The sequence below is a fragment of the Oreochromis niloticus genome, linkage group LG3 (genome assembly GCF_001858045.2).
Source record: "Oreochromis niloticus isolate F11D_XX linkage group LG3, O_niloticus_UMD_NMBU, whole genome shotgun sequence".
NCBI classification, from domain to species: Eukaryota; Metazoa; Chordata; class Actinopteri; order Cichliformes; family Cichlidae; genus Oreochromis; species Oreochromis niloticus.
Window position 1 is genome coordinate 13,332,850 of NC_031967.2, and position 13,111 is coordinate 13,345,960.

A 13,111-nucleotide genomic window follows, 5' to 3' on the forward strand; every position below is an offset into this window, starting at 1 on the left:
AGAACATAGCAGCACGGCTTAGATTTGCCAACTTGCATCTGAACAAACCACAAGATTTGTAGAGATGAGACCAAAGTGGAGGTGTTTGACCATAATGCACAACTCAACGTTAGGCGAAAACCAAACACAGCATATTATTACAAACACCTCTTGCCAACTGTCAAGCACGGTGGTGGAGGGGTGATGATTCGATGATTTGTTTTGCATCCACAGGATCTGAACACCTTCCTGTCATGTAGTTGAATATGAACTCCTCTGCATACACCAAAGTATTTTACAGTCAAATGTAAGGCCATCTATCCAACAGCTAACAACAGCAACATGTGAGAGGCTGGTAGAGTCTTACAGAAAACCATTACTTCAAGCTGTCCCTGCTAAAGATGCTGCTACAAACTATTCAGTCATTTGGTCTTCATATCTCGTCACGGGACTAACTATATGTGGCCAACTTGTATGTTCAACCACATTTTTCTGTGTGTGTGTATGTGTGTTTTTACAACAACACAAATAGTACTTTTCCAACCTCTATGTGCTTCCCCACAAACAGCTGAGTAACACTGTATAAGCTATCTGAGTGCAGTGAAGAAGATAATTCCTAGGCATGGTAGCATGGTTAAACGGGCAAAATGGCTTCTTCATTACCGGATTCACTTTGCACAACAACTGTCCCCATAAGCCTTAATTTTCCTGAACAGCTTTGTATTTGGCAAGAGTTTCTTACAACAGCATGGTGAGTAGCTGTACAGAGGTTTTTATAGTGCCATGCGTCACTTTATGGTGTTCAATTATGATTGTGTCTCAGGTGCTTAACTCTCTGTATTTAGCAAATCTGTTGGCAGATGGATATTTAGCATTAGCATGTTAGACACACAATTATACAATAACGCAGTGTCATAGAACTGAAATGTTGCTGTTTACAAGGAAATAGATATTGAAATGAGCCAGTCGGGGGGAAACTGTTTGCTACATACTCCATTTCGTCCTGAATATTTTACCCATTTACATTTCATAGTCTTTGTTTTGTGGCATATTTAAATGAAAGTGCAAAATAAAAAAAGATGTGTCTAGTTAGATAATTGTCTTTAAATTTCTCTAAAAAGCGACAAAGTACACAAAAAATGGTCTTGAGGTCCAGTCCAGGGGTGAATTAGCTGAATTAGCTAACATACACCTAGCAACCAAATTAGCGTCTGCTTATTTAAAAAAATATGCTACTTTCTTGATTAATACAAACTTAGTACAAATTAAAGGAGTTAGTTATATATATATTTACCCGGTATAGCTGTCATGCAGCAGGTTATTAGCCCTAGAGACCAAAACATTTTCCTGCACCAGGTTGTAAACGTGTTTATTTCCGATAAGCTAAGGTTTTGAAACTAGCCTCGGGTAAACAACTTCAGTTTTTGGCTCCCGTGCATTAGTTTTTTCTTTAGCCTGAAGGTTATCTTTTTCTTTTGTCCAGTAGTTACTGACTTTTTGGGCATGGGTTATGATGGAATGAGCAAAAACACTGATATAAAACCCTATTATATTGCCTTAAATTAGCATAATGCAACCCTAGCGACCTGCCCAACATTCACTCTCTCTTTAGCGGCTAAATGCTTCATATATCTGTCGTTTGTTTTGCACTGGGAAGCTGCTGTATGGACCTTTTTTGTTGAGTTTTTTTCTTTTTCCAAACCTTTATACTGAAATTGCTTTCTGCTGTGTCTGAAAACAAGGCTGATGAGAGCTGTGAGAGAGCGAACCAAAACAGTAAGGTTATGGGCTGAAACTCCAAGGCTCCACAGAGCTGCACGCATCTGATGATGTTAGCGGTGTTTCTCCACGGGTTCATCTCTACAAGCGACCCCTCGCATTTGCAAGCAGCTGTGCGATCAGTTCTTAATATAAAAATAATGATCACAGCGGCTTTAAAGTTGTAAAATTGCCCAGGGCCCACCTTATGTGAAGATGTTCAGTTTATGATGAGATGATTTCAGCCGTTGATATTTGGACCATGATAACCGTGTTTACGCGGTGTTGAGTTTGATTTAATAAAAGCACTTCACCTCCAAAATTGAACCCATTCTAATTTAGCATTTTCGAAGAGGCATATGAAAATAAATGTGCGTGCTTAAAAAAAATAATAATAAAAATTCCTTGAAGGATGCTTTGGCTGAAATGAAATGTTTTTATCAGACGGCATAATGCTATCTCTGTCTTGAGGATAATTCAAGATAGAATTTGCATAAAGAAATCTCTTTCGGTACAAAGTAAGGACCGAGCTGATACACTTGCTATAAATGAGAGTAAATGTGAAGAAACAGAAGGTATTTTTAATAGCGTGGATGAGTACTTGACATGTTTGTCAGTTTGCTGTTTATTGTCCATTACTGTCATTGTCTGATCCGACTTTTTTTCTTTGCTACACAAGAGAACATTTGCGAAAACTGACAAGATTCAAATAAAAATACCATTAATTCTTGAATACTCTTTTTTTGTCAAACTTTTATTGGCACAGATTTTATTTTTCATTTCGCTTTTCAAAATTCAACAAAGGAGACTGCTACATTCATGCTGTCCGTGGACATTTCTTATCACTTTCATGATTTCGCGTTTCTTCAATAAGTCTAACTTTGCCTTCATTTCCATGTGTTTGAAATGCCATTCTGTCCCAGTGCTGGGATAAAACTGTTTATACTTAACTCATGAAGTGTGTGTTATCCGGAAGTCAAACAAAAAGGATCTGATCTGAATCAGGCCTGTATTCTTTTAATCCGCAGGAAACTGGTTCTCCCAGTATTGCTGTGGTGTTCGCTCCACTGCTAAAGTGTAGGCTTTTAATGTGCAGTGGTATTGCATGGCACTTAAGCTGTCACTTTGAAGCTACCTGGGTTTTTATGCAAGTGTAATGGCGGGGAGCTTTGGTCAGTCCTCTACCTGAAGAAATTCATTTGCGCTGGGAGCGCATAGAAAGCAGTGCCGGGCAGAGATAACGCTGCATCTTTGCAAGAGCGGGCGTCCGGTTATTTTTCATCAGCGTGTTGAGGAATTCAAGGTGTTCTTCAGACGGGAAACAAGTGCAAAAAATGTGCTTTACGAGCTCTGTGTTTGCATGGGCTCATTAGCGGAGCACTGGGTGAGTGATTGGATGATTACTTATTGTTTGATTGTAATTAGGATTATTAAAGTGATTAATTGGCTATAGGATGATTGAGAGGGCGAGTGGCTGGCTGGCTCCAGCTGGAGATGTGGTGCAGCTGGGGCTGCTTTCAAAGGTCATCAAAGATTTTAGTGTCTTGTTTTTTAAATCCCTACATCTATCTGCCACCCTGGGGTTACATTTTGTAAAACTGTCTTTGATTAAGGCTTAAAATACATTATACTGGCAAAGGTATTCCCTCGTCTGCTTTCACATGCATATGAACTTGAGCGACACCCCATTCCTAATCCACGGGGTTTAATATAATGTTTCCACCCTTTGCAGCTATAACAGCTTCAATACTTCTGGGAAGATTTTCCACAAGGTTCAGGAGTGTGCTCATGAGAATTTTTGACCATTCTTCCACAAGCGCATTTGTGAGGTCAGTCTCTGGTATTGGATGAGAAGGCCTGGCTCGCAGTCTTGCTCTAATTCATCCCAAAGGTGTTCTGTTGGGTTGGGGTCAGGACTCTGTGCAGGCCAGTAAACTTCTTCTACACCAAACTCGTTCATCCACGTCTTTATGGAGCTTGCTTTTTGCACTCTTGCACAGTCATGTTGGAACAGGAAGGAGCTATTTCCAAACTTTTCTCACAAAGTAGGGATTTTGAACTTGCCCAAAATTTCTTGGTATGCTGAAGCACATTCTAACACCTGAATTCAATGATTTCAATGGGTGAGTGAATACTTTTGGCTATATAATATAAGTAAAGGGAACAGCTGGAGTTACATGGGATAAACATGCGCCAGCCTCCAGCTAACTCGTCTGAATTACACTTCTTAATAATCACCCAAAATCTCCCCCCTTCTTTCCCTCCATTAAGCTTTTGATGGACACTCCAGTTGTATTCTTAAGAATCGCTGAAGCTTCTGAGAGAGAAGCAGAGGATTTCGGTATAAATATTGCATTCACAGGCGCACACACAGAATGTAATATAACATAGGACTCCTTGCCAGCCTCAGGCGAGATATAGGTGGAGGGTTTTTTTCTTCTTTCCCTTGCTTTGCAGGATGTTATCTCGTGTTTGCTGCTAGGTGGAGCCCGAGTACACGGCGAGAGCGGCAATCCACATCCGAGTTTTTCCTCTCACCTTTCACTGGCTCTCCAAAACCCCTTGGTCTCCGTACAGAATTACTCCCAGCCAGTGCGCGCAATTGGTTTGTCATAGTCGCAGAGAGCTCAGTTTTTCTGGACCCAAACAACTTAGCTTCTTTTTCTTTTTTCTTCTTCTTCACACTCCTCACCTCTTCCGTGGAGCTTTTCTCACAAGATACCCTCCTTTCCCTACCTCCTCTTGTCCACCCTCCTCATTTGCCCCCCACTTAAATTCATCTGGATACTCTTTTTTTTCCTTCTTTTTAAAATCGTGTGTTGGTGTGCGTGAGCGCATGGTGGCGAGAGGGGCTGCTGGCGTTTTTCAAGCTTTTTACGGGACGTGATGTAGCCTCCCCGCACACAGAAAGGACGCCTTGTGCCATAAAGGGATCTAAGGGGGACAGTGCACCGTGGATGCAACGCGAGGAAGCCTCCGTTTCATCACCGCCGGGGCTCGGATAGTGGAGCAGCAGCGGCAGATAGAGGCGATTTTTACGGGGATATTGAACGGAGCGACAGGAGGCAACACTTTGGAATCGCTGCCCTCCTCTCTCCCTCTCTCTCTTCGACCCCCATCAAGTGTCTCTCTTTCCCACACACACACAAACACACACTCGCAGTGCAGTAAAGGACGGTACCTGAAAAGACACTTGCGAGAGAAATTAACGCTGACTTTGAGGACGGAGTGCTATTTCCTCCGCCGTTTCTAAATGCGCGGTAAGTGTGACGCTCCTGTTTCTTCAAAATGCATTTGGCCGTCAGTTTGTGCGCATACCCGCCGCTGTCTTCAGATTCGGGGGGCTTCGGGGCGATGATGATGATGATGATGATGGGAGTGATGGTGGTGATGATGATGATGATAATCCCCGTGAATGGACGCCCCCCTGCAGCAGTGCAGAAACGCTCTGTGTGATGTATAATGTCAACCTCGGCGTCCCCTCCACTCTTTAATTACTTTAGCCGGGCTATCGATGCGTTCAGGTGCAATCAGCGCCCGTCAGATCGAAATATGAAAATGTGAAATTTCACCCCGTTTTATTTATTTATTTATGTATTTTTGGACTTATTAAACGTCCTGTTGGAGGGTTAAATTGAGCTGATTTCCTTACCAATCAAATGGCGCTTAAAACAATATAGTGCTTTCCCCCCTTTTTTTAAATGTCTTTTTAAAGAAGTTGCATATCCGCTGCATTCCTATGAAATAAGTTTGCTTTTTCTTAGTTTCTTTGCCTCATGGTTTAAGCATGATATCTCGCTGTAGTTTGAATGGGATGCAGCTGAGACATGATTGCAAGGGCTGAACTGTGCGTGTGTGTGTGTGTGTGTGTGTGTCTTTCAAAGATGCCCGAATAGGCCTGTGTTGTGTGAGGGTAGATGCAGTGGTGTGAGTGGTCTAAATATTTTATAATAGGTAGACTGTGCCTCAAGAGCGAAATATGCAGTTTATTGGTGTGGGCTGTGCGGGATCTTCATATACCTCCACTCTCAGTCAGCATGACTTGTTTACATTTTCTAAAAGTGTCAGTGTTTGCAGCTGAACGTGTGCTGCAGCACGGGAAAATAAAACCAAACAAAGCAGCAACAACAACGCAAATAATGCACGGATTAATTTATGCATGCACGTAAAAAGAGAGAAAGGTGAGTCCTGTGCTGAAGCGAGCCGTGCTGCCCGGCGTCTGTGTGAGAGAAATGCAGGGTTGAGGTTGAGGGGGGGGCACTGCACCGAATTCTTTGATGTGAAGACAGCACACTGTCTTTCAACATCAGAATCAAAGCGGAAAAGGTAACTAAGCCCATCGCTTTGAATCGGATCAGAAGTTTTCTCATCGCTGCACAGTGACGCCCTTCATTTCCAATTCATCATTTAGAATATGGTTTGATTTTCTTCCTTCCTTCTTCTTCTACTTCTTCTTCTATTTGATGCTGAATAATATAACAGCTGTGGCCTGTGGGGGTGATCTTTCATGAGTTTTTCAGCCAGGCTTTTGGCTTCTTGTACTTCAGAATTGTGACTTAACTTCCACGCACCCCACCCCAGCCCTCCTAAAAACTCCTTTTCAGGATATCATTAACGCCGTTGTTGGCTGTATCCTTATCTGACAATTACATTCATTATGCCGGGGACTGCAGCACCATCTGTCATATAATCTCCATCGGTGAAAATGCCCCCAAGCAGGCGACACGCAGACATATGCACAGCGTGTACACACAAACACACAGAAACACACACACACTCAGTTTTCCTCTACCAACAATAAAAACTTTGACTTCCTCCTCCAGGGGAAACTGGAGGGGACATCCGATGCTTTATGACTAAACCGCAATGTCAACTTGCACTTTGTTTTTCCACGTGTCTCATCCGTCTTGATTCAGCTAAACGCCGCTCCTTGCGGAATATAAACTAGGTTACATTTAACGTAACAGCGGCTGAACCCGACGTCTGGTGGGATACCTGACGGGACGGAGCTGTATGAAAATAAAATAATTGTTCCCTTGCTTTTCCCTGAGCTGCCGTCACGGTAGGAAAATGGAGCTTGACGCGAGCTGCCGCCTGATGTATTGATTGAACCGGTTACCTCGGGTAAGGGAACGCGGGGAGATAACGCCAGGTGGGGAGGGATCGACACGGAAACAGCCCTGCTGCACTGTAGGATTCTCTCTCCGTGACTTCTTATGCTCTTAAATGTCTCTCAGCTGCTAGTATCCCCCCCCCTCCCCTCTTTCTCCTTAGCTCTTAGAAATTAAATCAATTTTCTTTAATTTTATTTTTTTTCCCGGGAATGATCACAACCCTTCACCTTGAAAACCACTTACTTGACTCATTAGAGGCGGCATGAGAGACAAATTCATGCATTCTTTTGTCTGCTGAGTGACTCACTCCATCGTGCTTTTTTCCTCTTTTTTTTTCCCCCACAGTGTGAGCCCAACACTTTGTGCTGGCACATATTTCTTCCTGTTGCATTGTATTACACTAATATGGGTTAATTCGGTGCCCTTGCTGGAAAGCTTTTTCCCCCCTCTTCTCATTTTGTCGGATCTCTGTGATGCCCCCCTCCCCACCCTGTTTTTTTTAAACTCCACTGATGTTGTGTAGCTTTTCAGCAAGAGAATTTCTCCTTAGGCAGCTCCATTTATTTGATTTTCTTTTTCTTTTTCTTTCTTTTTGGACACAATTGCCAGTCAGGAGGAATCCAATTTCTCGTTGGTGTATGAATGGAGATATAGGCCTCTCAATTTTCTTCATAGGTTAGCTTATGCAGGCTCATATTATGTACAGCGAGGGCTTTTACTGGTGTATCAACTGGGGGACCCACTCTACTCTCCGGAGAGTTGCATTTGTCAACATCTTTTGTGATTTTGCGTTCAAATTTAGGGCATTTTAACACAAACCAGAGCCCTGGTAAACATCTTCTAGTTGCAGTCAGCGAGGATTATATAAATATACCGATATATCGGTGCATCCCTGCTAGAAACAGGATTAAAAATGAAGTGCAAACTTTCTGGCTTTCAAGAAATCAATTAGACTCTAGAGATGCTGGACTTGTGCTGTAAAAGCTACCCCTCTGGTGGTAAGTTAAAACCAGTGATAAAGACTCCAAACGCTGTACTAATTGACCCTTATTTGAAAAGCAGTATAGCAGAATCACTGAGTAAATGAATCCCTCTTTATTCTCTTACACAACTGCCTGGTGTGTAGTCGTCAGACTGAAACTGCAAACCTGAATAATGCTCAAGGTCATGTACTACATGCACAGCAACAGAGGTCACGGTTATATTTTCTTTTCTTTGTTTCTTTATTTTTGCGCTCATACAAACAGTGTACAGTGGGACCAGAGCTCTGACCTGGATTTGCTTTTCGTTTTGTACATTAGCGCTAATGCAGGAGAGGATTTATGTGTATTGTTATTTATTTAGGAGAAATCGGAAGAGGTAGAGATGGCAAAACACAACACTTGTTTCTTTTTGTTTTTTTGGGCAACTAGCAATTACTGTAGGGCTAGATGAGATTGTTTGCCTGGGCCCAGACCTTTAAATCCATTGTCAAGCATTATCAAGCTGTGTGCTGCGACAGGGATATTTTAAACCGTCGGTGCTTGCTTGTTTTCGGCACCCCTGAGGCACGGCGACTGAACGACAAACGGAGGAAGATCCTGAGCTGTTTGTACGCGCTCGTCTCCTAAAACCCTGACACGACGCTATGTTGACATCAGTGTTAACTTAAAGTGATGTTAAATTCCAGGAGAATAGTTTGGTCTTTGGTGATTGGTTCAGTGGAGAAAAAACACACACAAACAAACCTCCTTCCCACATGGAAATCGGTAAGCGTTGGAGGCACTGCCGGACTGGAAATGGAAACTGAGGTTAACAAGTTGAGAGTTGTGTTTTCTGTCAGTCTAATGACTGCAGCTGTCCATTGTTTTTGGGCTCCTGGAGATACGACAAAATATCTGAAGCTTTAGAAAGCGTTGTGATTTTAAAACCGTGTTATCATACAAGATAATGGCTGTGCTTTGATACTTGCTCATACTAAAAGTCTGGGGGCTTACTTACTGTAGAGTACAGAAAGAGCCCTGCTGTACTGCCCACTGATATTTTTGCTATCTGCTATTTTTTAGGGGGGAAAAAGGTCCTAAAAAGCTATGAAGAGTAAATTTAGTGAGGAAAAGGTGCTCTTAGTCCAGAGAGTTCTGTGGGCTTCCTGAGGCTAACTGCTTCCCATGGAGCTCCCACTAGAATTACATGCCCTCATAAGCTTTTCTGTGGTCATACTTGCACCACCAATAGGAAAGCTCACTTGATGTAATAAACAGCTGGTGGTTAGCGCAGCAACATCTATAAGAACGAGCTGGGTGAAATCATGAAAATGACAGTCGTTGCACACCTTATTAGTAATAATTCTATTCAGCTTTATTTATGTAGCACCAATTTCCAACAACAGTGACCTCAAGGGGTTTTATATTGTAAGGTAAAGACCCTACAGTAACAGAAAAAACCCCCAACGATTAGATGACCCACTGTGAGGAAGCACTTGGAGACAGCGGGAAGGAAAAACTCGCTTTTTAACAGGACGAAGCCTCCAGCAGAATCAGGCTCGTGGAGGGACGACCGTCTGTTGACAGGCTGGAGATGAGGGGAGGGAGACAGGACGAAGACACACTGTGGGAGAAAGAGAGTTTACACCTGGCTAGTATTAGGTCAAACCTTCTTTTTGCCTTCAGAACTGCCTTCATTCTCACAGCATAGAGTCAACAAGGGGCTGCAAATATTCCTCAGATATTTTGGTCCATATTGACATGCAAATGACAGCAAATCTACGATGCATCCCAAAGGATCTTTATTGGATTGAGATCTGGTGACTCGATGTTATGTTCAAAGAAACAGTTTCTGCAGTCATGGAGGGATAGGCGTGATTAGTAACAGCATTCAGGTGACGGCAGGATTTCAGCAGTATTTGATTGGTACAAGTAGGTCCAGAGTTTCAGCTGCTCCAACAGTACAGATCTTACACCTGATGGTTTTCCTGATGTAACCATCCCGTTTATCCTTACTTTGGAGCCGCACTAGGAAGTACACTAGCTAGTGAACCCCACCTGAGGCTCCTCCTGGTCTCAAATCAGAGGTCTTTTGCATGTAAGGCAAATGTGTTAGCATGGAGACAGCATGGAGAAAAACCCTAAAGTGCCTAAAGTGTGTCAGGAAATTACCCCACCACACTATTACACCACCAACACCAGCCTCAACCGATGGAGCCATGCTTTCATGTTGTTTACGTCCAAATTCTGACCTTAGCATCCGAATGTCGTAGCAAAAATCGAGACTCATCAGTCCAGGCAACATTTTTCCAATCTTCTCTGTTGTTAGCTGATAGGAGGGTCACATGGTCTCCTGTTACTGTAGCCCATCTATTTTCAAACCAGCTGCACTAAATGGTTAATTAGAGGAACATATAGTGTAATTAGCAACACTTGGTTCTTTGGACTGCTGGTCAGAGTTAACCTTTCAGCACTGATTCTGCAGCTTTTGTATGCAGGTTGACACAAATGTTTTTCCTACTTATCATAAGCAGAACTCAGAACTGCATAAAATCCATGACAAGTGTGTTTTTTAAAATAAGGACACTACAGAAGAAGAGCTTTCTGAATTCTCATAAAGGCTGTCTAAATGATGGATTTAAAAAAACCTATTTTGCAGTCGAATGATTGTTTATCCCCGCGGCTGGATGCTGACATGCTAAGCATCACACAAACATCTTCAGGGAGTTTTGTATTCAGTGGCTGATTTTTCTCCTGTGTGTTTTAAACGATAGGTAGCTGTGTCTCCTGTATAATCCTATAGACACACGCTAGTATATGTAGACTAGATACAGTTTCCAAATATGCAGTTTTTCTGTCTTTACTTTATTTAAACCTGTTTCCTTTAAAAGTAAATAAAGAAATCACCAGCTGGCCACCCGCTGGAGCGTATTCACATTCCTCAGGGCTCTCGGTTTTTCAAACGTCCTCAAGACTGGAGTTATCATGCTGTTAGGAGTGAGACAGGTCAGTCTGCTGAGGCCCTTTCTCTGTCAGGAATGTCACACAAGAAGAAAAGCAAAGGCTGAAAATAAAAAAAAGGAGGCACATGGCCACGGAAAGGTCCTCGAGGTCCGTGCCTCTCAACACTTTAGCTGTCCTGTCTCATAAAGAGCTTGGACACAAAGGTTTTGACACAAGCTTTCACAACCCCATGAACACTAAACTGTAGGAAATGGGGTTAGAGTTGAAATGGAGACTTCAGCTGGTGCTCGATGGAAAGGACGGACAATTAGTTCCCTGATTCTGCGTAGCTGTGGAGACAGTGACCCCGGTGTTTGAGAGCATTTTATGTGCTCAGAGTCAGATGCCTTTTAAAATGCCGCTATAGTTGTAGGATGCAGGGAAATGCATCAATATTTGTTATAAGGTCAAGAGCAAACTTTTAGCAGAGGTTACTCGAGGAAGGGTTTGAACGCAAGGCATCAATATTGTCTTTTTTGTGTATTTATTGCAGTGTAGAAACATAACACTTTTTCCCTTTTTTTGAGATATATAGTAAAATACACACGCTGGGATATTCTGCCGTGTTAATGTCAGAAAAATACAGGGTGAGGCAATAACATCTATTTCTGGATTAGTGAGAAAAATGCTATCTGTTCATCTGGTATTTAGTAAACCCAACCACCTGTAGTAGCATAATTTTCTGATTTCTCAGGATATTTTGCAGTTTTCCCCACATAGAAACTTTACTTATGTGGGTGTTAATATAGCTGGGTGGTCGGCCTCAGTGTCTTTGGCAAATTATCTCAGAGAACAGTGTAGGCTGGTTCATGTGCTGCTGTTGATAACTCTGTCACAAGGTAGGCCTGCTTGTATTTCCACAGGAGCACCCTTTCATAGTATTATTTGCTAAATTGTATAGAAAAGAGTGGGTGGGCGCGCCCCCGTGCATCCACGGTGAATAGGAAAAGGACGTTGAGCAGTTCTTAGGTAGGCGGAAGATCACCGGTTGCCTGCGAATTCGACTGTTGCTTCAGTGATGCTTTCCACTCCCGCACTGGCGGAACACCCCAGTCTTCGGCTGTGCTTTGAATTGCCCTGGCACGTCACATTAATTTATGCATTCAATTTTAATAAAGGCCTGCGAGGCTGGTTCGCTGTCAAGCTCGAGTTTATACGTTACCGTGACCGGTGTCAGTGCGCTTTAAAAAATTCTTATGTTTTTCAGACTGCAGTTTTAATTATCTGCAAGCCAACCCTGCACCCTTAATTTGACACTTAGTTAAGTTGTCCCTGGGGGGGTCAAAACACTTAGCAGGCACATTTTAACACTCAACAACCTCTGCAGGCAGAGATACAAAGACTGCATGACAAGAGGGCGCGAGCACAAAGCATTAACTAGCTTCTGCAGATATAAATGCAAAATGCGTGCTTTCTGTTTTTCTGTATTGCAGCTGTAATGCTTGCAGATAAGAGCGGCTGCAGTACATGACCACTGAAAAGCAGAAGAGTCCAATCAGTCGCTACTTACTTGATGAAGTAAGCACTCACTGTATCTGTATCTCCAAAAAAGCAGTTTCTTGTACGGCGCTGTTAACACGAGGCCCACGATGGCAGACCCGGACCGGGGAAAATGAGGGTTTAAGAGGGAGGGGGAAAAGGATAGATTCTCGTCTGGAGTGCAGATATGGACCCAAAAATGTCAACTTAGCATTTAAAGCAAGCCAAGCCACTCTTACGACCCTGTCGGTGGTGTTAAGAGGTATCCAAAAGCTATCAAACTGACAAAGCCTGACGGAGCCGCAGTACATCAGCCTCTTTACTACTCTGTAAAATCTGATACATTTGTCTATGTGCATTTTATAGTATAACACCAAAGTTTTTTTTGCTACTATATCGATAGCTTTCTTTTGTTCTGAAAGCCCACCCCCCCCAACCCCTTCCTTTGTGAACTTTAGACGAGGGAAGAGGATTTCAAACAAAGATGCAATGCTTCTCTGAGACCGAAGCCCTAAAAGAAGTTAATTTATGGCCTGTTTGGGAGGCAGGTTTGGGCTTGAATACATAATAAGGTAGTGCACCTGCAGCCGCATACAAATGAATGGAAATGGACGGTTAGTATTTACGCCTCCCTAAACCATCGGGACCTCCTGATCTGACCACTAATTGGCCAGCAAAGAGAGATGAAGATAGCTTCCTTGTTCTCTGGCTGCTGTATCTGCAAATATCAGGTGCAGATTTGCACATAACAACTCGGCCCCCCTCTCAGTCTTACCATTTGAATAAAAAGGGGTATTGCTAAATGGTTGGTTGCAT

General features: G+C 42.8%; 1 protein-coding gene across 16 annotated transcripts in view; it reads left to right on the plus strand.

Annotated features, from left to right (window-relative positions):
• Positions 1 to 4,176: 4,176 nt before the first annotated feature.
• LOC100692188 (adhesion G protein-coupled receptor L3) overlaps positions 4,177 to 13,111 on the plus strand; it is a 254,089-nt gene continuing 245,154 nt past the window's right edge. For 5 of the 16 annotated variants that reach the window (XM_019352823.2, XM_019352819.2, XM_019352836.2 and 2 more), the window contains exon 1: positions 4,185 to 4,997. The gene's annotated coding sequence lies outside the window, so the exon portion shown is untranslated. Of the gene's footprint in view, positions 4,998 to 13,111 lie in introns of all 16 variants that reach the window. The other 11 variants (XM_019352843.2, XM_005468232.4, XM_013274474.3 and 8 more) reach the window with 8 other exon arrangements.